Below are 23,738 nucleotides of genomic sequence, written 5' to 3'. Positions count from 1 at the left end.
TGCTGCTCTTTCTTTTCAAATGTGTTTCTGCTTCTCTACCTTCTTCATGAGTCAAAATTACAGTCTTCCTTCATGGTCCAGTTTAAATTTCACAGGCTCTGTAAATCATCTTACTGTCCAATTCCATTATTACCAATTTTGTGGCACAATTTACCACAAAGACTTTTCCTCATAGCCTTACTTGTAAGACCTTTATAGTACTTTGGACTGGTTTTACCTACCCTATTAGAATAGAATATTCTAGGTAATAGAGACTGCATCATATTTGGGCACTTTATAGCACTGTAAAGTATATATGAATGGCATTGCATTAGTGTAACAGAAGGGTTGTAATAAAAACAATAATTGCAATTGCTAGCATTTATCGAGCACTTACTCTGTATCATTAACTCTTCAATGTTCTACTTTTATTAACTCATTTAATCCACAAAACAGTTTATAAATTAAGACCTCTTATTTTCCCAATTTTAAAGATGAAGAAATGAAGCACATGGATATTAAATACCTTTTTTAACATTAAACAGCTGCTAAGTTAAAATAAGGTATGCTTTGAATTAGTGCAATCTAGTTCAAGAGGCTGAGCTATTTAAATACTATGTGAAACTGTTTCTCATAATAGATGATTAATATTAGGGTTACCTGATTTGGGGGGAAAAAGCAGAATTCAGTTAAATTTGAAATTCAGATAAACAGTAAATCATTGTTATTTATAAGGATGTCTCAAATATTTCATGGAACATACTTCTACTAAAACTTATTTGTTGTTTATCTGGAAATCAAATCTGATTGGAGGTCTTTATCTGATAATTTTATGAATATGAGTAACAATGTACATCTAAATAGAGGTATGCTGACTTGTGTGATAGAGATACAGCACACAGGTAACATTGACAAAATAACCTGTTTTCCAGTTTGGGGTCCAGGATGAGCAGAGAGCCTAACCTGTCAGATCCTCAAGTTCTTTCTGAGTTTAAAAGAGCTCCTGTCTATCTAACCATGCCCCTTCTGTGGCCACTGACATCTTTGACTGAGGAGGGTGTCTGTAAAGTCTCCACCATTTCAGCCCAAAGCTAGACAACTCTGAGAAGCAATATTCATTCTAGAGTGTCTACAACTTGTTTGTGGCTTTTGGGACCTGCATTATAGTTTGGAAGCAAATACTAAGACTGTAGAAGTCAGAGAACCCAACTTGTGACAGCTTACACATAACTAAGTAACAGGACAAGAAGAATCTTCTTTGCCCTACAAATAACTTATTTTTCCTTTCTAAATGGTAAAGTTATTTCTTAATTTTTTTAATGTTTATTTATTTTTGAGACAGAGACAGCATGAATGGGGGAGGGTCAGAGAGAGAGAGACAGAATCTGAAGCAGGCTCCAGGCTCCGAGCTGTCAGCACAGAGCCCGAAATGGGGCTCAAACTCACAGACCGTGAGATCATGACCTGAGCCAAAGTCGGATGCTTAACTGACTGAGCCACCCAGGCGCCCCAGCCCTACAAGTAACTTCTATTAACAGAAGAGTAACTTTTATTGTAGCCCCTTTGCTGAAATCAAGACCAATGTACCTTATACCATTCAGAGTTCCAGCAGAATACAGATGTAAGCTCAAAGAATAGTTTAATGAAGACACTGTTCAGAGATGTGGACAAGGCGAATGAATCAAGAAAGTTGTCAATAACAGGAACTTGTTACCAAGAGCAAAAGTTAACATGAAGGCTATAAAGTTCTAGCAGTGCTGGAAGTCCTCATCATCCCTAGGCTTGAGACAATAAGGCATGGTTATTAGAACAGCTAGCAAAACATGTAGCTGTAGTGGGACCACAGACCAATGGACCATGGACCAATCATAGCCAGGCATGTATGGAGCTAGAGGAACTCAAACACATAACTCTGACTTCTTCCAGCATCCAACTATTGCTGGTGCCTTCCAACCAGATAAAGGACAACCTCCATATACAAAACAGGGCAGGAGCAGAATGAAGAGTAGATCTGGCTAGAAAATGGAATACATCCCAAAACACTAAAGCCCACAGTCAAGAATGGCATGCTCATTAATGAAGTAAATTAAAGGTAGAACACTGGATAGAGTAATAGATAAGAAATTCAAAGACCTGGGTTGTAATGCTATAAACATCCCTCACCAGCTTTCATATTTCAAGCAAGCTACTCTTTCCAGGCCTGTTTTTACTTCTGTTTAAAGAGTTCCATGAACTGGAGGGTTTCTTCAAGCTTTAACAATATATAATTGTACACATTTAAATTTCCTATACAAAGTATATGAAGAAAATGACTTAGGGAAATGAGATTCAGAATTATTTAAGAAAGTAGGGTAATTAGTAGGTAGCGATGACCTGCTTAGAGAAAATTAAAGCAGCAGTAAAGGTCATCTGTAGAGTTTGATAGTGGCGGTGGATTATTAAAAGGAGCAAATGTTGGCACAAGAGATGGCATGAAAGTAAAACAATAAAGCAGAATATAAAGGACTTCATGATGAATTAATAAATTCTCAAATAAGCCCAGTTTATATGATCTAATTCAAATCATACCTATAAAGAATATAAAATACTTAGGTATGTAATAATTTTTCCCTTTTCGTGTGAAAATGAACAGTATGGGCTATACAAAAGATCAGACAAACTTAGGATAAGAGTTCATGAACTCAAATTTCATACACTACTTAGCATAAATGAGATGCTTATTTAAAAGTACCTTGAAAGCATTAAATTGCCAGCTCAAATACAGTTGACTATTATGTGGGGTCAATCTATCAGAATCTTAATGGATATTTTTCTTTTTTTTTTATCTATGAAATTTATTGTCAAATTGGTTTCCATACAACACCCAGTGCTCATCCCAAAAGATGCCCTCTTCAATGCCCATCCCCTCCCCTTCCTCCTACCCCATCAACCCTCAGTTTGTTCTCTGTTTTTAAGAGTCTCTTATGCTTTGGCTCTCTCCCACTCTAGCCTCTTTTTTTTTCCTTCCCCTCCCCCATGGGTTTCTGTCAAGTTTCTCAGGATCCACATAAGACTGAAAACATGGTATCTGTCTTTCTCTGTATGGCTTATTTCACTTAGCATCACACTCTCCAGTTCCATCCACGTTGCTACAAAAGGCCATATTTCATTTTTTCTCATTGCCACGTAGTATTCCATTGTGTATATATACCACAATTTCTTTATCCATTCATCAGTTGATGGACATTTAGGCTCTTTCCACAATTTGGCTATTGTTGAGAGTGCAGCTATAAACATTGGGGTACAAGTGCCCCTATGCATCAGTACTCCTGTATCCCTTGGGTAAATTCCTAGCAGGGCTACTGCTGGGTCATAGGGTAGCTCTATTTTTAATTTTTTGAGGAACCTCCACACTGTTTTCCAGAGTGGCTGCACCAGTTTGCATTCCCACCAACAGTGCAAGAGGGTTCCCGTTTCTCCACATCCTCTCCAGCATCTATAGTCTCTTGATTTGTACATTTTGGCCACTCTGACTGGCGTGAGGTGATATCTGAGTGTGGTTTTGATATGTATTTCCCTGATGAGGAGTGATGTTGAGCATCTTTTCATGTGCCTGTTGGCCATCCGGATGTCTTCTTTAGAGAAGTGTCTATTCATGTTTTCTGCCCATTTCTTCACTGGGTTATTTGTTTTTCAGGTGTGGAGTTTGGTGAGCTCTTTATAGATTTTGGATACTAGCCCTTTGTCCGATATGTCATTTGCAAATATCTTTTCCCATTCTGTTGGTTGCCTTTTAGTTTTATTGATTGTTTCCTTTGCTGTGCAGAAGTTTTTTAATCTTCATGAGCTCCCAATAGTTCATTTTTGATTTTAATCCCCATGCCTTTGGGGATGTGTCAAGTAAGAAATTGCTATGGCTGAGGTCAGAGAGGTCTTTTCCTGCTTTCTCCTCTAGGGTTTTGATGGTTTCCTGTCTCACATTCAGCTCCTTTATCCATTTTGAGTTTATTTTTGTAAATGGTGTGAGAAAGTGGTCTAGTTTCAACCTTCTGCATGTTGCTGTCCAGTTCTCCCAGCACCAATTGTTAAAGAGGCTGTCTTTTTTCCATTGGATGTTCTTTCCTGCTTTGTCAAAGATGAGTTGGCCATACATTTGGGGGTCTAGTTCTGGGGTTTCTATTCTATTCCATTGGTCTGTGTGTCTGTTTTTGTGCCAATACCATCCTGTCTTGATGATTACAGCTTTGTAGTAGAGGCTAAAGTCTGGGATTGTGATGCTCCTGCTTTGGTCTTCTTCTTCATAATTACTTTGGCTATTCGGGGCCTTTTGTGGTTCCATATGAATTTTAGGATTGCTTATTCTAGCTTTGAGAAGAATGCTGGTGCAATTTTTATTGGGATTGCATTGAATGTGTAGATAGCTTTGGGTAGTATTGACATTTTGAAAATATTTATTCTTCCAATCCATGAGCACGGAATGTTTTTCCATTTCTTTATATCTTCAATTTCCTTCATAAGCTTTCTATAGTTTTCAGCATACAGATCCTTTACATCTTTGGTTAGATTTATTCCTAGGTATTTTATGCTTCTTGGTGCACTTGTGAATGGGATCAGTTTCTTTATTTGTCTTTCTGTTGCTTCATTGTTAGTGTATAAGAATGCAACTGATTTCTGTACACTGATTTTGTATCCTGCAACTTTGCTGAATTCATGTATCAGTTCTAGCAGACTTTTGGTGGAGTCTATCGGATTTTCCATGTATAATATCATGTCATCTGCAAAAAGTGAAAGCTTGACTTCATCTTTGCCAATTTTGATGCCTTTGATTTCCCTTTGTTGTCTGAGTGCTGATGCTAGCACTTCCAACACTATGTTAAACAACAGCGGTGAGAGTGGGCATCCCTGTCGTGTTCCTGATCTCAGGGGGAAAGCTCTCAGTTTTTCCCCATTGAGGATGATATTAGCTGTGGGCTTTTCATAAATGGCTTTTATGATGTTTAAGTATGTTCCTTCTATAATGGGTATTTTTCTAAATAGAAAAGTGTTTGAAGTTTTCTTAAGTTTTTATTTAAATTCCAGTTAGTTTCAGGTTTACCATATAGAGATTCAATGCTCCTATACAATAGTCAGTACTTGTTACAAAACGTACTCTTTAATCTCCATCACCTACTTTATCCATTCCTCCACCCACTTCCCCTCTGGTACCCATCAGATCTTTATTGTTAAAAGTCTGTTTCTTGGTTTGTATCTCTGTCTCTTTTTGACTTTGCTCATTTGTTTTGTTTCTTAAATTCACTTCACAATGAGGAAAGTGATATGGTATTTGTCTTTTTCTGACTGACTTATTTTGCTTAGCATTATACTCCCTAGCTCAAACCATGTCATTTCAAATAGCAAGATTTCATTCTTTTTATGGCTGAGTAATTATGAATATCCATTCATCAGTCAATGGACAATTGCGCTGTTTCCACAATTTTGTTATTGTAGATAATGCAGCTATAAACATCTGGTGCATATATGCCTTCAAATTAGTGTTTTGTATTCTTTGGGTAAATACCTACTAATGCAATCACTGGATTTGTAGGGTAGTTCTATTTTTAACTTTTTGAGGAAACTCTGTACTGCTTTCCATGGTGGTTGCACCAGTTTGCATTCCCACCAATAGTGGAAGAGGGTTCCCCTTTCTCACATCCTTGCCAACACCTGTGGTTTCTTGTGTGTGTGTTGATTTTAGTAATTCTGACAGATGTGAAGTGATAGCTCATTTTAGTTTTGATTTGCGTTTCCCTGATGAGTGATGTTGAGCATCTTCTCATGTGTCTGTTGGCAATCAGGATGTGTTCTTTGGAAAAATGTCTATTCATGTGTTCTGCCCATTTTTTAACAGGATTACTCATTTTTGAGGTGTTGAATTTAAGTCTTTATATATTTCAGATAAGAACCTTTATCAGATATGTCATCTGCAAATATATTCTCCCATGCCATAGGTTGCCTTTTAGTTTTATTGATTGTTTCCTTTGCTGTCTAGAAGCTTTTTATTTTGATGAGGTCCCAATAGTTTATTTTTGCTTTTTTTTCCTATACATCAGGACACATACCTAGAAAGAAGTTGCTATGGCCGATGTCAAAGAGATTACTGCCTGTGCTCCTCTCTCGGATTTTTATGGTTTCAGTTTCACATTTAGGTCTTTAACCCATTTTTAATTTATTTTTGTATTTGGTGTAAGAAATACCAATTTCATTCTTTTGCCTGTAGCAGTCCAGTTTTCCCAACACCATTTGTTGAAGAGACTGGCTTTTTGCCGTTGGATATTCTTTTCTGCTTTGTTGAAGATTGACCATACAGTTGTGGGTTCATTTCTGGGTTTTCTATTCTGTTCCATTGATATGGGTCTCTTTTTGTACCAGTATCATACTGTTGTGATCACTATAGCTTTGTAATATAAATTGAAGTCCAGGATTATGATGCAATGCTTCTACCTTTGTTTTTGTTTTTCAAGATTGCTTTGGCTATATAAGGTCTTTTGTGATTCCATCAAATTTTAAGATGGGTCTAGCTCTGTGGAAAATGCTGTTGGTATTTGATAGATTTGCACTAAATGTGTAGATTGCTTTGGGTAGTATAGGCTTTTTAACAGTATTTGTTCTTCTAGTCTGTGGGCATGGAATGTCTTTCCATCTCTTTGTGTCTTCTTTAATTTCTTGCATCAGTGTTTTATAGTTTTCATAGTACAGATCTGTTACCTCTTACGTTTATCCCAACCAAATTGTTGTTTTGGGTGCAATTGTGAATGGGATTTATTCCCTAATTTCTCTTTCTGCTGCTTCATTATTGATATATAGAAATACAACTGATTTCTATACATTGACTTTGTATCCTACAAATTTACTGAATTCATTTATCAGTTCTAGCAGTTTTTTGGTGGATTTCTTTATGATACTATATACAGTATCCTGTGAACTGCAAATAGTGGAAGTTTGACTTTTCTGCTGATTTGAATGCCTTTCACTTCTTTCTGTTTTCTGATTGTCGTGGTTAGGACTTCCCGTAGTATGTTAAATAACAGTCATACAAATTGACAGCCCTCTATTGTTCCTGACCATAGAAGAAAAGCTCTCAGTTTTTTCTCATTGAGGATGATATTAGCTGTGGGCTTTTCATATAGGGCCTTTATTAAGTTGAGGTATATATCCTCTAAAACTACCTTGTTGAGGGTTTTTTAACATAAACAGATGCTGTACTTTATCAAATGCAATTTTTCTGCATCTATTGAGAGGATCATATTGTTCTTATATTTTCTTCTATTAATGTGCTGTATCACGTTGACTGATTTGTGAATATTGAACCACCCTTGTGGGAAATCAAATAGCTATGCCCTGGTTAAGGAGATTATTGGCAACACATTACACTGCTTTCTGGACCTGCTGAAAACAGGGACCAATATCTAGTTAATGGGTGCTCATGGATTCCTTTTTTCATGTTTTCTATGGGACATCTTATCTCATTCTCCACCCTGCTTTCTGCATTGGCTCTTTTGTAGTCTTGGGAACACCTTGCTTTTCTGCATGCTTTCTAGATGTTCTCACTGGCAGGTAGCCCACTGAGGTATTGTCGATGTTTCCCTGTATGTATGTTTAATAAGTATTGGAGGTTGAGAGCAGCTCAGAGAGGCTTCCCTTAGCCTTTCTCCCATCTCTCTTAACTTGTGAAGACTTAAGTAATCCTTTCCTTGGTTTGCTGGACAAAGTCAAAAGCCAAACCCACAACTGGCTATAATCTCCTTAACCAGGACATAGCTATTTGATTTCCCACACACCCTTGCAACCTAGGAATAATTCCCACTTGATTGTGTTGAATGTTTTTTTTTAATATATTGTTGGATTCAGTTTGCTAGTATTTTATTGAGAATTTTTGCATCCATGTTCATCAGGGATATTGGCATGTAGTTTTCATTATTTGTGGAGTTTTCATTATTTGTGGATTTTTGCATCAGGGTAGTGCCGGCCTCATAGAATAAATTTGAAGTTTTCAATTTTTGGAATAGTTTGAGAGAAAATATGTTAACTCTTCTTTAAATGTCTGGTAGAATTCCTCTGTGAAGCTCTCTGACCCTGGACTTTTGTTCCTTTGGAGTGTTTTGATTACTGATTGAATTTCTTTGCTGGTTATTGATCTTTTCAAGTTTCCTATTTCTTCTTGTTCCGGATTTGGTAGGGCTTTATTCATTTCTTCCAGGTGGTTCAATTTGTTGGCATATAATTTTCATAGTATTCTCTTCTAATTGTATTTCTGTGGTGTTGATTTTGATCTCTCCTCTTTTGTTTGTGATCTTCTTTGGGTGCTTTCCCTTTTCTTTTTGAGAAGTCTGGCAGGAGGTTTATCAGTTTTATTAATTTTTTTGAAGAAACCACATCGTGTTTCATTGATCTGTTTTTTGTTTTTGTTTAGATAATTTATTTCTGCTCTAATCTTCATTCCTTTGGCTGGCTTCAGATTTCATTTTTTGTTCTTTTTCTAGCTTTCCTTTAGGGGAAAGGTGGATTTTTCTGAGCACATATTTTATTTATTTATTTATTTATTTATTTTTATTTATTTTTATTATTAAATTTTTATTTTTGAGACAGAGAGAGACACAGCATGAACGGGGGAGGGGCAGAGAGAGAGGGAAACACAGAATCGGAAGCAGGCTCCAGGCTCTTAGCCATCAGCCCAGAGCCCGACGTGGGGCTCGAACTCGCGGACTGCCAGATCGTGACCTGAGCCAAAGTCGGACGCTTAACCGACTGAGCCACCCAGGCGCCCCATGAGCACATATTTTAAAAAGAGGAATCAAGAGTCACGGCAAAAATATGACATGGATAAAATACCGTTCATTAGTATCGTCTATGATATCACTCTTTACCAAATATTCCCAGTTTCTGTCCCTGCAGTGCCTCTTCATGTGAAAGGATAATACTGTTGAAACTCACAGTGGCCTTGAGACTTGCCTTGACTTATGAACAATTGGTAGGAGAGACATAGGTCACTTTGGGGCAGAAGCTCAACAGCTAGAATGGCTCTCCCTTTTGTCACAATAAGTATCAATGTACTGGGTATAAGCTGCTTCATGACCTGGAGTGCTCCCAGAGTGACCATGACCTGAAACAGAGCCACAGCTAATCCAAAATGGATAACTAGTGTTAAAAATAAATAAATCTTTGTTACGGGTGACTGGGATTTTTGTGCCAGTTGTTGCTCTATGAGGTGACTAAGGGTGGCCTCCTGGATGGTTTCTGGATAAGGACTAGCCACCAGAAAGACAAAGCCATGATTAGAAGCTTGGCATTTTTCAGCTGTGCTATACACTACCCCACCTCCCATTCTCTTCAAATGGGAGAAGGGCTGAAAGTTGTTAATGATAAATCCTGTCCATGTAATAAAGCCTCCATAAAAAAATTCCCAGTAGAATGGGGCTTGGAGTATGTCCAGACCCATGAACATAGTCACTTACCAGGAAGGTGACACACCTCAATTGCACAGGGTAGAAGTCCTATGCTTGGAACTCTCCCAGACCTTACCCTATGTATCTGTACATCTAGCTCTTCATTTGTACCACTTATCGTGTCCTATAATAAACTGTTAAATATAAGTAAATCTTTTCCTGAATTCTGTGAGCTGCTCTAGCAAATTAATTAAATCCAAATGGAGAGGAGCTCATGATAAACTGTAACCAATTCAGACAGAAGTTGGGAGTAACCTGGGAAGCTGCTACTTGAGATGGCATCTGAAGTAGGGGAGACCATCTCAAGGGACTGAACCCTTAACCTATCTGATATATATTTGAGGTAGATAATGTCAAAATCGAGTTAAATTTTTGGACACCAAGCTGGTGTCATCAAAAATTGCTTGGTGAGGAAAACCTCCCACACATGCAATGTCAGAAGTGAAGTGTTCTGTATGTATAAGGACAGTAAAGGACACATATTGGAGGAAGGACTGTTTTGATTTTTTTCCTAGTAAAATGGCCATTGATTCAGAGTATGTTATCCTATAGTATTGTAATCCTGCAGTGTGTCATTTCCAAGACTGTAGCTCATGTATGACTTTAAAGAGAATTCCAACAGTCTATCAGGACAGCCACTCATGGGTTATAGAATATATGTTCATAGTGGATACTGTGATAATGTGCCTGTGGTCACATCTCTTGTTCTGTAAAATTTATGTTTCTCCATTGTTACATAGGATCCCAACATGGTAAATCACCCTCATTCCTATGAAAGTAAGCCTGGTTGGAACACTGTAAAGATGAATCATTGTCCCCTTCCAGGAGAAGATTCAATGAAATCCACTGCTGCATGTGGCTGGCTGATTTTCTTGAGGGATGATACCATATCTAGAATTTAGTGTTGATCTTGTTACTGAAAAGTCAAGCATTCAGTGCCATTAATTAGATGAGACCTGAGGAGAATGAATCAATGAGATTAGGTTTATGAATAGCCTTCATCCCTGCAACCATGGCTATGCCACCCAATGTGTAAACACTACTGTGGTCAAGAGTAAAGACTGACTGGGGCGCTTGGGTAGCTCAGTCAGTTAAGTGTTTGACTTCAGCTCAGGTCATGATCTCACAATTCGTGAGTTTGAGCCCTGCATCGAGCTCTGTGCTAACAGTTCAGAGCCTGGAGCCTGCTTCAGATTCTGTGTCTCCCTCTCTCTCTGCCCCTCCCCTCTTGCTCTCTGGCTCTCTCTTAAAAATAAAGATTAAAAAAAAGTGTATGTTTATATATATACACATACATATGCATATACATACATATGTACAGATACATATGTATATACATATATGTAAACTACACATGCCCGGTAGTTTAGCTTGAGACATTCTCCCGAATGTGTTTTCACCATTATATGATGGATATTTGCTACTGGGTCAGACAATACTTAGCTCATTATGGGCAGTCCTGAACACAGTTTTGATTCTCATAGTTAAGCAATCCCAGGGCCCAAGAGTATGTTGAAAGTAAGCTCTTCAAATTCTAAACACTTCCCTGCTGCAGACCACATGATTTTACTCTAGAATCTTAGGGCAGCTCTCTTATTGAAGCTTCCTAAATATTCCACATGATAATCTTACCTACTACAAATGCTCTAGCAACATAGGATCACTTGGGTCATATCACACAAACAGCCAGGCTGCTTAATTTCTGCTGAGGCAGACTTTCTGATTCTGGCACTTTATCAAAATTGGCAGTTTTTTTAGTCAACTGACAAACGAGCTGGAACACTATTCCTAATTGAGGTGCAGCCTCCTTTACATGAAAGGGCCTACAAAGCATTTACTTTTCCTTAGTGGTAAGGGGTGATGTTGAATATGTGCCCTTTGGAGAGGTAACTCTGAATACTCCACTCTCATGAACCTTTTAAAATTTCATGGATTAGCAGGCACCTGAAGCTTTTAAGAGTTTTATCTTCCATCCTTTGTTGCATATATGCCTTAGTAGGGCATCTGGTATATGATCTATTTCTAGGTCTGCATGTTCATTCGACAGACTGTATCAATTTAGTGAGGCTGTTTAGTATTTCTTAAAATGTCCATATAATCAACACCCCTTGTGGCTAAGAATACAAGCATGACATATCCAGAGGCGAGGCCCTGAATATACCTTTGTCCTACAACTGTATTCCACTGTTTCTTCCATGTGAATTGCTTCAGATTCTTCTCCATAATAGAAATTGAAATGGCCACATTTGCCAGATCAATAGCTTCTAGTGCTTGCTATTAAGGTATCGATCTGATGGGTGTGTTCTCATCAATTTCTGCCATAAATTGGCATTGCCTATTATCTATTTTATAGATCTGTTATTGTACATTAAAGATACCCAGAATAGCAGCTACAATTGAGGCTGCCAGTTAAGTTTTTGGTAGTATCCCATGAAAGACCAAGATCAGCCTGTTTTTTAAAAGTCCAAATTGGTGAATTAAACAGGGATGTAAACATGACCGCCACCTCTGCATCCTTTAAATTTTTAAAAGTGGCAATAATTTCTCCATTATGGCTTTCAAATGATCATATCCAGGCCTGTGGGGTTATGATTTCAGGGACTCCCCCTTGGCTTTTCTTACATTGTGGGTCTTATCTCATGGATGAAATTCTTATTTCAGTGAAAAGTTTGGTAGTTATAATGCTATAGTAGACCAAGGATAATTACCACTTGTGCTCATGAGTTTGGGCTGCTATGACAAAAATGCTAAGGACTGGGTGGCTTAGATAGCATATTTGTTTCTCATAGTTCTAGAGGCAGAGAAATGCAAGACAAAGATGCCAGCCAATCTGGTGTTTGGTGAGAGCTCACTTCCTGGCTTGAAGACAGCCACCTTCTTTCTGTATCCTCTCACAGCCAAGACAGGGTATCACTAATCCCAGGCTTCACCTTCATGACCTAATTACACACCAATGGCTTTACCTCCAAATACTACCCCACCGGGATTATGGTTTCAAAATATGAATTTGATACACAAGCATATAGTCCGTTGTACCAGTCTAGTTACTGTAAGGTCTTTATCCCCACTTACTTGTTTAGTAATACAGTTACAGAAACTTATTTTAAGAATCACTTCCTAAAACCACTGTTGGTTCTGACCAAGTTTGGGTTCCTTGACATGCAGACCTTGAAATAAGGATTCAGTTATTTAAGTAGTTAATTTTGGAACTGCAGAAAGCATGAGTAGGGGAATAGAAATTTGATGCAAAGAAGAGATGTCCCTAAGCTAGCTACCTCTGGTGACTGAAGTTTAATCACCATGGGAAACGGTGTATAATATGGCTTTGGGCAGTATATATAATTGTGTATTAGTTTATTAATTTCTATCCATCATTGTGTGAGAGCTATCATCAAGCGGTGCTCTCTTACTGCTTGTAGCCTCTCATGTCTGTGGGGTAAAGTGGTCTTCAGTGTTGGAAAACAAAACAAAACAACAAAAAACAAAACAACTCTCAGGCATAGAGATGCATAGACTGACAACTGGAAGTTGGTGGTCATAGGACACATAAAATGTTGCAGTATGAGCTCTGCTGCAGGTTCACTGTTAGTAGTTACTCTGGGACAAAAGGCCTGTGCTAGGACTACCCTGGACAAAACAGAACATATGGCAACTTTATCTTATCCCACCTAACTTGTCATCTGCTGACATTTTCTATACTGAATCCAGTGACCATCTCAAAATATAAATCCAACCAGCTCACCTATTTACGTCAAACATTTTGGTGATTTACTATGGCTCAAAGAATAAAGAGGCCTACACCCTGTGATCTGCTCTCACCTTTCATAAGAACTTTGCACACGTTGCTCCCTCTGATTAGAATGTTACTTCCCTCTTTTATCTTTCAGTTCAAGAATCACTTCCTCAGAGATGCTGATGTGTATGTATCTGACCTGTTGGTATTTTTACTTTAGTTAAAATCATCTGATTTATCATGGAGAATTATGGGGCATTAGAGCAATTCTGTAGATAACAAAAGAAGTGAGGTATATTCAAGATGTCTGAATTGTTAAAAGGCTTTTTCTTCTACATAATCTCAAGTTTCAGGTCTAGGAAAAAAATGAGGATACTTTTTATAATCTAATAATTCATAGATATACCCTTTTCCTATGCAATATGTCTGATTAGCCTAGATTTCTTTCATTTTGGATGGAATACTGCCTGCAGAATACCTGCAACCTGTCAAAGACTCCACATACCTAAACTAATTGTCACAAACTGTTGTAGTGAGACAAACTGGTCAAGATTGCAGCTTGGTGCTAAATATATTTTCAATATTAGATATGCAGTTTGAATAAAGGCATCTGGAACTTGCTAAAGATTGCAAAATAATGATATCATGCTTATATAGCAGTCCAGCAAGCCATCTCCTATGCTACCTATTTGTGTTAGGGTTCTGGGGTTCCCACTGTCAACTGGGTTAGCACTAGAGGGTTTTTGTTTCCTATTCTGCCCCATTATATACTGATGCTGGATGGACATGGACTTCTAGTACATTTTAGACAGTTTACTCCTTGGTGGCAATAGGACATTAGAATGCAATTCTGATGTTAACTACCCAGAGTTGGCACAAACTTCACAGATTCAGGGCAAAGTCTTCCACAAAGCTCTCCTCCCTTTGGACACCAGCCATAGGCTCTAAGGATTCCAAGACCACTCATGCTCCTGATCAACTGACTATAGTTTGGGGATTCCCAGTACCCTCTCAGATTAAGTAGTTCGCTAGAATGGCTCACAGTAAAAGGGAAAGCATACAGTTTGTGAAAGATACAAATCAGGAGCAATGAAAGAGATGTATAGGATACATCTCTGGTTGGGTCTGGTTGGGTCCCAAATGCAGAACATCCAGATCTTCAGGACACACCATCCTCCCATCACTTCAGGTGTATCACCAATCAGGAAGCTCAACCAAACTTAGATGTCTAGAATTTTTAGCAGGCTTCTATTGCACATTATATTACATATTACATGATTGATGAATTTGTCAGGTGTCCAATGATTCACCCTCCAGCTCTTTCTGATTCCTGGAGGTCAGACTGATATAAGGGGATCAAAGCCCCCAACTCATCTAAACATGTGGTTAGTCTTCCTGGTATGGCCAGCCCCCATTGTTAAAGTATCTAAAGACCTACCCTGAGTCACTTCATTAGCATAAACGCAAGAATGGCCCCAGATGTCAACCATGAACAACAAGACGCTTCAATCACTTGGGAAATTCCAAGGGTTTAGAAACTGTCATGGAACCAGACAGCTGTCCATGACAAGACCAGACAAGTTCTTTTTTATACAATGATATTATTGTCTGTATCAAAGAAATAAGATTATCGGAAACTCAGGCCTCAACAAATTCTAGTTGACAAACTGGCCATGGTCCATAATAACCCAGGTATTCTCAAACTATATTTGAAATAACTGATTATGCATGTATTTGATTACAAAGAACATAAATATATAAAACTCTGAACTATTTATCATGCTGAAGAAATGTTTATTTCTCATCCACTGTTGTTTTGATTAGTAGATCATATATATAGTTTAACATTTACAGGTTATTTATTACCTGATAAACTATAAAAACAAACGGGTTATCAGAAATAATTTAAGGATACTTTTTTTCTACAAGGCCCTTGAAAAAACTATAAAGCATAATATATATTCTTAAGTGCCACAAATAGGTTAAAAAACTCCACATTTTCCTCCCAGTGTACAATCTAGTTCATTGCTAAAATAATGGATTATTTCCTTAGAGTCATGGTAATTTGATTAATAGATTTGTCTAACTTGTTAAAATAATCTAGTCCAGTTACTTAAACATCTAAATTCGTATAGTCAACTCACTGTCTAGCCTGATTCTTTTGCAACAAAACTTCCAAAGGTCAATCACGCTGAAGGCAGGACGCACCAGAATCTGAGTTCTAGTTTTTCCACTGAAAATAAACCTCTATGGTATGAAAAATGAAGTCCTAGTGACAGAGGCTGCCTGGGTCCAAGGACCCTACAGGACAAGCCATGAGGGTCTTTGGCTTTGCACAAGATTGAAATCAAATGCAAGCCAAGAGGAAGTGAGAGCAGAGTTTATTGAAGACATAGTACAGATACAGACAGAGTACCTGGCAGCCTCAGAAAGGAAAGGAAAGTGAGTCTGGGGTTTTTACTGAGGATGGTGGTCTGGCATATGTGTCTTCTCAGTAAACCAGTGTCTAGGTATTCTCCATAAGTCATGTTTGCCCTGTAGCGAGGGGTCTTGATGAGTTAGTGGTCTTGGGAAAAGTTAATGATGAGCCCACTCAGTCATTCCTTAGATGTTCTCTTTTGTGCTGGAAGACTCCACAGGAGTCATTACGTCCTGGACCTTTACAAGGAGGACCTACACTATCTGTTCTGTAAGGTTTATGTAAGGCAGGGGTGGTAAGTCCCAGCAAGAATGGAAACAGGAAAAGGAGGAAATAGAGCAGTTTTACATGGGGTCCCTTTAGTTTCCCTGTCTCAATAGGTGTTATGAGATCTTAACAAAAACCAGTGTCCCAAATCATTATTAGCCTACTGGTTTCCCCATATACTGTCAGTCATGTCACTTAGGTCTTAGAGCTACGGCTCTCTTATTTTACTTAATCATCCTATTTGAATGGACCTCTCAGAAGTGCCTGTTTTAAGCCTGGTTTCTTTTTGTTTTGAAATCTCCCAAATTGCTCTGGGCCTAGGGAAGGAAGAGAGATAAAATAAGCTAAAGGGAGGCTGATAACAGCGGGAATAAAACATTGTGTCTGTTTTGTTAGAAATATAATTTTATAAGCCTCCACTCATCTACTGAAAGAATGTGGGTCCATTACATTCCCAATGTTATCCTGTTAAATTATTCTCTTCATTTGATATTCTTCACCACACCAAATTATGCTACATAAAATGAGTCTTAACTTTTAAAGTATTAACATGGGATATTCTGAAACTAAATGTTTCCATCAAGTGTATGTGAATCTTGCTGGCACTCAAGACTCCTACTTCAAGAAATGGATTTGCTCATACAATTAAACATAAGCAATTGCGAGTTAAGCAGATTTCTATTGCCTCTTAGCAGCCAAACTCCAGTGGGGGTAATGTAGGCAGAGCCTTAACCTTTAAAATTGTGGCTTACTGCCATGACCATATTAAAACATCTATGGTGCGGGGGCTGGGCATGTGCGATAATGAGAATTTAAAATTCCAAACTAAATATACTGAAGGAAATGGTTGTGGAACCTAATTAGCCATATGCAGCCTAAACCACTCAGCTTCTAGGAACAGTGTGAGCACACACAGTTATTTCAAAGAGAGAGATGGCAGACTAGAGTGTGAATGCTGCAAAGTTTAAGTGGAAGGACTTCATTATCACTGCCATTACCACTCTGGTTTAAACTTTTATCTGCACTGGACTACTATGTTTCAAATAGTGTTAAACATTTGACCTGCCTCTGAGGATCTGTCATTTTCCCTAGTCTCTTTCACTAACATTTTTCAAATGCCTGTCTATGTTGGTGCATTATCTAAGACTTATATACAGTAGATTTTAAAAAGTTCTTCAAGTGCATCCCAATGTGTCATATCCAGGTAAACCAACTTAAGGCTACACTTTATGGGAAGACCCTCAATCACCTGGCCATTTTGTTCTTAGACTATGATGTGATTGCCTTTATCCATTTTTTTTCTAGGAAAATCCAGTGTTGAAACATATGTCTCTGCATCATTGGAATAAACGAGATGCTTAATCAAGACTCCAATCCTGTACATAGAGTTTAGTCTTCTTTTTTTTTTTAATTTTTTTTTCAACGTTTATTTATTTTTTGGGGGACAGAGGGAGACAGAGCATGAACGGGGGAGGGGCAGAGAGAGAGGGAGACACAGAATCAGAAGCAGGCTCCAGGCTCTGAGCCATCAGCCCAGAGCCCGACGCGGGGCTCGAACTCACGGACCGCGAGATCGTGACCTGGCTGAAGTCGGACGCTTAACCGACTGCGCCACCCAGGCACCCCGAGTTTAGTCTTCTTTATTGCCTCTCTGCTTTTGTTATAAAAAGTTGTCTGTGGAGAAAAATTAATTGAAACCTCTCCCATCAGATTGTTGCCTCAAGAGTAAGCTCTTCATTCCCCCCCTCGGTGTCTTATGGTTTAGAAACAATCTTTAACAAAGTATACAGTAATATTGATATTTAAATTATGGTTAGCATTTGCTGACCAGCTAAGGTTCTTATATATGCATTTTTATAATACTTTTTTACTTTTAGCTTTCACATTTAGGTCAAAGATCTATCGTCCTTGGTGGAATTTGATATTTGTTCTAATTTTCTCATTTCTCAGAGTTTAACCATCTAACCACACAAATTAAGAAATTATGGAAATTTTTTTAAAGTTTATTTATTTTAAGAGACACAGACAGCATGAGTGGGGGAGGGGCAGAGAGCTAAGGAGAGACAGAATCCCAAGCTGGCTGCACAGAGCACGATGTGGGGCTCGAACACACAAAGCTGCGATGTCATGACCTCAGCTGAAATGAAGAGTCACACGCTTAACTGACTGAGCCACCCAGGTGTCCCAGAAATTATGGAATTTTCAAGGTGAAAGTGGACTTCAAGGTAATCTAGGCATTGAAGTTTTGAACTCTTCTGGGTCTAGCATTTTCTATCTCATCGTTTAATTTGGATTTTTGGTAGGAATAGTGGTTTTTTTGTTTTATTTTTGTCTTTTTGCTTTTTGCATTTCTTTTTTTTTTTTAATATAATGTATTGTCAAGTTAGCTAACATACAGTGCATACAGTGTGCTCTTGGTTTGGGGGCATAGATTCCCGTGATTCATCGCTTACATACAACACCCAGTGCTCATCCCAACAAGTGCCTTCCTCAATGCCCATCACCTACTTTGTCCTCTCTCCCGCTCCCCTCCATCAACCCTCAGTTTGTTCTCTGTATTTAAGAGTGTCTTATGGTTTGCCTCCCTTTCTGTTTGAAACTATTTTTTCCTATTCCCTTCCCCCATGGTCCTCTGTTAAGTTTCTAATGTTCCACATATGAGTGAAAACCTAAAATACCTTTCTCTGATAGACTTAATTCACTTAGCATAATACCCTCCAGTTGCATTAACATTGTTGCAAATGGCAGGAATAGTGTTTTATATGGGACTAGGGTGGTAGTGGAGTGGGAAACAAAGAATTAGACCAGAAATGATAAAACTTCCAAGTCCCTTTCAACTTCATACTTCATCTAACATTATCTCTTTATAAATATCAGAACATATAACCAAAGCTCAAGAATTTAAATACTTCATATCATATAACTGTGCCAACACAATTTATTTCTTGTGACAAAAGCCATTTCTTTCATATCCTGTTTCTATCCTAAAAAGTAAAAGAAAACTACCCATTTTGTCCACTGTTTCTTGTGTCATTCAAACCCTAATTAAAATCCATTAGGTGCAAAGTTTTAAGCTATTAAAAATATAAACCATATTATTACCCTAAAGTTTAAAAAATATTGTAGGGGTGCCTGGATGGCTCAGTCGGTTAAGCATCCGACTTCAGCTCAGGTCATGATCTCGCAGTACATGGGTTCGAGCCCCCCATTGGGCTCCGTGCTGCCAGCTCAGAGCCTGGAGCCTGTTTCAGATCCTGTGTCTCCCTCTCTCTGTCTCTTCCCCGCTCACAATCTGTCTCTCTCTCTCTCTCTCAAAGGTAGAATAAACATTAAAAAATAAATTATAATTAAAAAGAATAAAAGAATAATAGCTAACATTGGCAGTTGGGAAGGAATGAGTATTAAATTCTAGGTCATGAGGTAAAATAATTGAGAAAACATTCTTGAAGCAAGTCAATGTTGGTTTCAGTTGAAATAGTGATGCATATAGGGGTGTGTGTGTGCGTGCACGTGTGTTGAAGGGTGTGAAGTGATAAGAAAAAAGAGTATTCAAGTTCTTAGAGTGGTAGAGTCTAGTGCTCTGATAGAAAGTGCCTTATGAATTTTATGAACTATACCCTTACGAACTTTATGAACTCTACCCTTATGAACTATACCCATTCTTACACTGTTACATAGAACGCGAGTCTATCTGGGATAGTCTTAAACTGTTATGTAGAACGCGAGTCTATCTGGGATGGTAAGAAGTCCAGAAATAAATAATTGAGGAGCTTTTAATATCTTACTTCTTGGAAATTCAAAGTTGCATTATATTAAAAGCATAGTAATGCATTAAAAATATTTATATAATGTTCATTTCCAAGGTTTGGCCAGGAACTATTTATTATCAGAAAAATTACTTATGTTTTGAGAACTGTAGTTTTGTTTTATTTATTTATTTATTTATTTTGTACAACACTATTGGAAGAATGATGCTTCCAATAGGATAGCAAAGTATACTATTCTGACCCTCTGATTTCCCGAACCTTGTTTACTATTTGCTAAATTATTTTATATTTCTATTCATTTAAATATTTTGTCCAGATAATTCATTCCATTAGAATCACCTGATTAACTGATGTACCAGAAATATTGAATGGTGTTGTTTCCACAACCCATTCAAGGAAGCCAGGAGCTTTTAGTCTATTAGGGCAAAAGATACAAAAACAGTAATAAAAAGTCTTCCTGGGAGAGCACATTTCAATTAACTACCCTGAAGTAAAAAAGAAATTTAAAAAATCCCATTCTAATAACAGAAATTATTTTGAAACTTCCTGTACAATTTTTTCCCAAAGTCTCAGAATATTTCCATGCAACTTCAAAGCTGAATATAAATTGAAAAGTTCATTTTTGTGCATAACCAAATATTAACTGTCTACATTTTTCTTTAAATAGTTAAAACTTGACTGTGGAGTAGGAGTTTTAACTTTTGTAGTTTCCTAAGACTACTGTTTGCTGTGATAGTTTGCAAGAGCACCAAACTTGAAGCCATTGTAGAACTATTCTTTATACTATGACAATGACTGGGTAGTCTGAACTGTCCTAAGAATGCATCATAACTTAATATCTAATATGGATGTGTTAAGTGTTTTGATAATATCCCTTACTAGTAGACTTGATTAGACAGTTCTAGTAGGGGTATGTTGGAAAATTACTTGTGTAATTAATCAAAAGCCAGTCCAAGCTTGAAGATTACTCTGCTTATAGCTTACCCATTGTCTAATTATATCCTCTTTAATTATGGCAAGGTAAAGCTTCTCCTTTTGTTGCTCCTGGGGGTCACTTTGGAGACTATTATATGTAGTATTTTAATAAGGTTATGTGATGGCATAGGTAACACTAATAGGGTATATAATTTATCAAAAGTGGTGGTAAACTGAATAATTTTGAAGAGCTACAATTTATTGTACTGTGTTGACTTGCAGGGCAATGGACAATCATGGTCAGGCCTCCATTTTAATTAAAAGACAAGTATTTGACTCTCAAAAACAAACTAATAAAATACAGTTTAGCAAGTTCATAAGGCAAAACCTTATGTATTATTTATACGAGTTCTGTGAGGCAAGGAGTTATATCTCTGTGGTCACTTGGCCTGAAATCTGTTCAGTTTTATTTTGCTCACAAACACATGACTACAAAAAGAGAGTCAAAACTAGAATCTGCATGAATATCCTAAAAAACATTTATGAGGGAATATATTGTAATAATGTCTTCAGTCTTCTAGTCTCCTCCCTGTGCCGTTACCACACAACAAGTAGGAGCTATTAATGTTATCCTTAGGGGCTCTGCAACGTTTAATTTTATGTGTTAACTTGCCTGGGACAGAGGGCACCAAATATCTGGTTAGACATTAATCTGTGTTGCATCTGTGAGGGTAATTTTGGATGAGATTAATATTTGAACTGGTAGACTGAGAAAGTAGATCATCCTCCCCATGTGTGGAGCAATCTCATCCAATCAGTTGGAGGCCTGAATAGAACAAAAGGTGGTGTAAGGAAGAATTTGCCCTCTGCCTGCTGTTTCCAAGTTGGGTTGGGGCTTTGGTTTTCTCCTGCCATCAGGCTGGAATTTCCACTCTCAGGTCTCCTGGTTCTCAAGCCTTGGATCTCAGACCGGAACTACACCACAGTCTCTCCTGGGTCTCCAGCTTGCAGACAGGACATTGCAGGACTTTGCAGCCTCCATAATCACATGTGCCCGTTTCTAACAATAAATCTCTTTATATGTGTGTGTATGTGCATATATAAAATGTCTATATATAAAGACAGGGATGTGTGTATCAAGATATAGATACAGGCATAGATATAGATACATTTCCTATTGGTTTGTTTGTCTAAAGAACCTAAACTAATACAAGCACTCTTGTCCTTTGGTATAGCACCAAAACATTCTGCATTTTTTTTGGAAAACCAAGTAATTGAGTTTTATATTTAAAAAATCTCAAAAGATGAAGGAAATTGTGCTTTTCTAAAGGAAAAATTAGACCCCCAAAAACAACCAGTGAAGGTGATAATGCAATGACATAGTAATTCAAACCTGATCTGTTGTGAGTTGTGGAAGGGAATGAGAGAGATGACTCGGTTAAAAAGTTTCCTGCATGCTTGACTTATTTATTCCTCCTTATGACCTCTTATTGTTATACTGCAACTTATATTCTGAGAATGAATGGTAGGCGTTTCTCTATAGTTGAGGGAAAGAGTGTAAATTCAAATTAGTTATAAAATTGATTAGCAATGCAGTTAAAAGGTGAGATACAGTGCTCCAAATTGACAGAATGATTTTTATGTTTTGTGGTGAGACCAGAAGTTGTAAAGGGTATGACTTGAACATCAGTGTAATATCTGTCTTTGGTAAAACTTTTATATATTGGCAAAAATAGGCATTCATCTAGAAATAAAGCACTTAACAACAAAATTCACAGGATAAAGTAATAGAGAAAGGACTATTTTACATGAACTATTTTTATTTAAATGTTTTCATTTGAGGGGCGCCTGGGTGGCTCAGTTGGTTAAGCGGCCGACTTTGGCTCAGGTCATGATCTCACAGTCCATGAGTTCGAGCCCCGCATCGGGCTCTGTGCTGACAGCTCAGAGACTGGAGCCTGCTTCAGATTCTGTGTCTCGCTCTCTCTCTGACCCTCCCTCGTTCATGCTCTGTCTCTCTCTGTCTCAAAAATAAATAAACATTAAAAAAATTAAAAAATAAATAAAAAATAAATGTTTTCATTTGAGTACAGTTGACACACAGTGTATCATTAGCTTCAAGTGTATAACATAGTAATTCAGTTTCTCTATATGTTATGCTATGCTCACCACAAGTGTAGCTACCATCTGTTACCATACAACCACACTATTACAGTATCTTTGGCTATATTCCCTGCGTTGTGCCTTTCATTCCTGTGACTTACTCATTCTATAACTGGAGACCTGTAATTCCACTCCTTTTCACCTATTTTGCCCAGCCCCCAACCCCCCTTCTGGCAACCATCAGTTTGTTCTTTATATAACCAATAAAGTATTTTTACTGTTAATGAAAACGTGATATATTAGTTCATGAAGATATGTAACGGATGTTTGAAACAAAGAATTCAAGGTGAATTCAGAACAGTTAACATTTAATTTTTCATAATAAATAAGAGGTCCTAGATCTTATACAGTATGTACAGAAAGTTAGTTCTTACAGGGAATATTAGAGGCTCAGTCAGAATGTCAACTATATAAGAGTACAAAGAATTATGTATCAGGGATGCACAGATTTTGTGTTAGAGACTGTTTAGAATGCTCAAGATTTTTGAAGGCAATATGGGAAAATGATTTTGAGAATGATACTTACTGAAATTCACTGAAAAAAAAAACTAGAATAATAACTATGGCACAAAGAAGTAAAATTAAAACTGCCAATATTCAATGAATTTCATAGTTGAAAAAGTATTGCTTTAAAAGCATATTACTTAATTTTGAAGCAATTGGGATTTCTTATGGAAGTGAAATAAAAAAGATTACTTATTCTGCCATTGCAAAGTCACTAAAATTTTTGAAGTAGAGATAAGAAGACATCAACATTCTTGCTATTCTTTTACATATTCTGAGTGACATGCCAGTCATTCTGATAGAGTGGCTCATCATAAAACATGACTATGTAAATTCTCAGTAATGGGAATGTATGTCCTGCTATGACAGCATTGACTACTCTAGGAGGAAAGAACAGTACATCCTTATGTGTTGAGGAATATGGCTGTAAATGATAACATTTCCCCACATGTTAGATTGCTAATATTTTCTACAAATCATTGATGGCCTTGAAAATTGTTTTTCTATCTTCTCTTTGTGCTTCCTATTGT

This window comes from Lynx rufus, unplaced genomic scaffold (genome assembly GCF_022079265.1).
Source record: "Lynx rufus isolate CCGP_SWC_20201006 ecotype Redwood Valley unplaced genomic scaffold, mLynRuf1.p SCAF_2, whole genome shotgun sequence".
Taxonomy (NCBI): domain Eukaryota; kingdom Metazoa; phylum Chordata; class Mammalia; order Carnivora; family Felidae; genus Lynx; species Lynx rufus.
The sequence above is the reverse complement of the archived record's forward strand: the minus strand, read 5'-3'. Positions refer to the sequence as shown.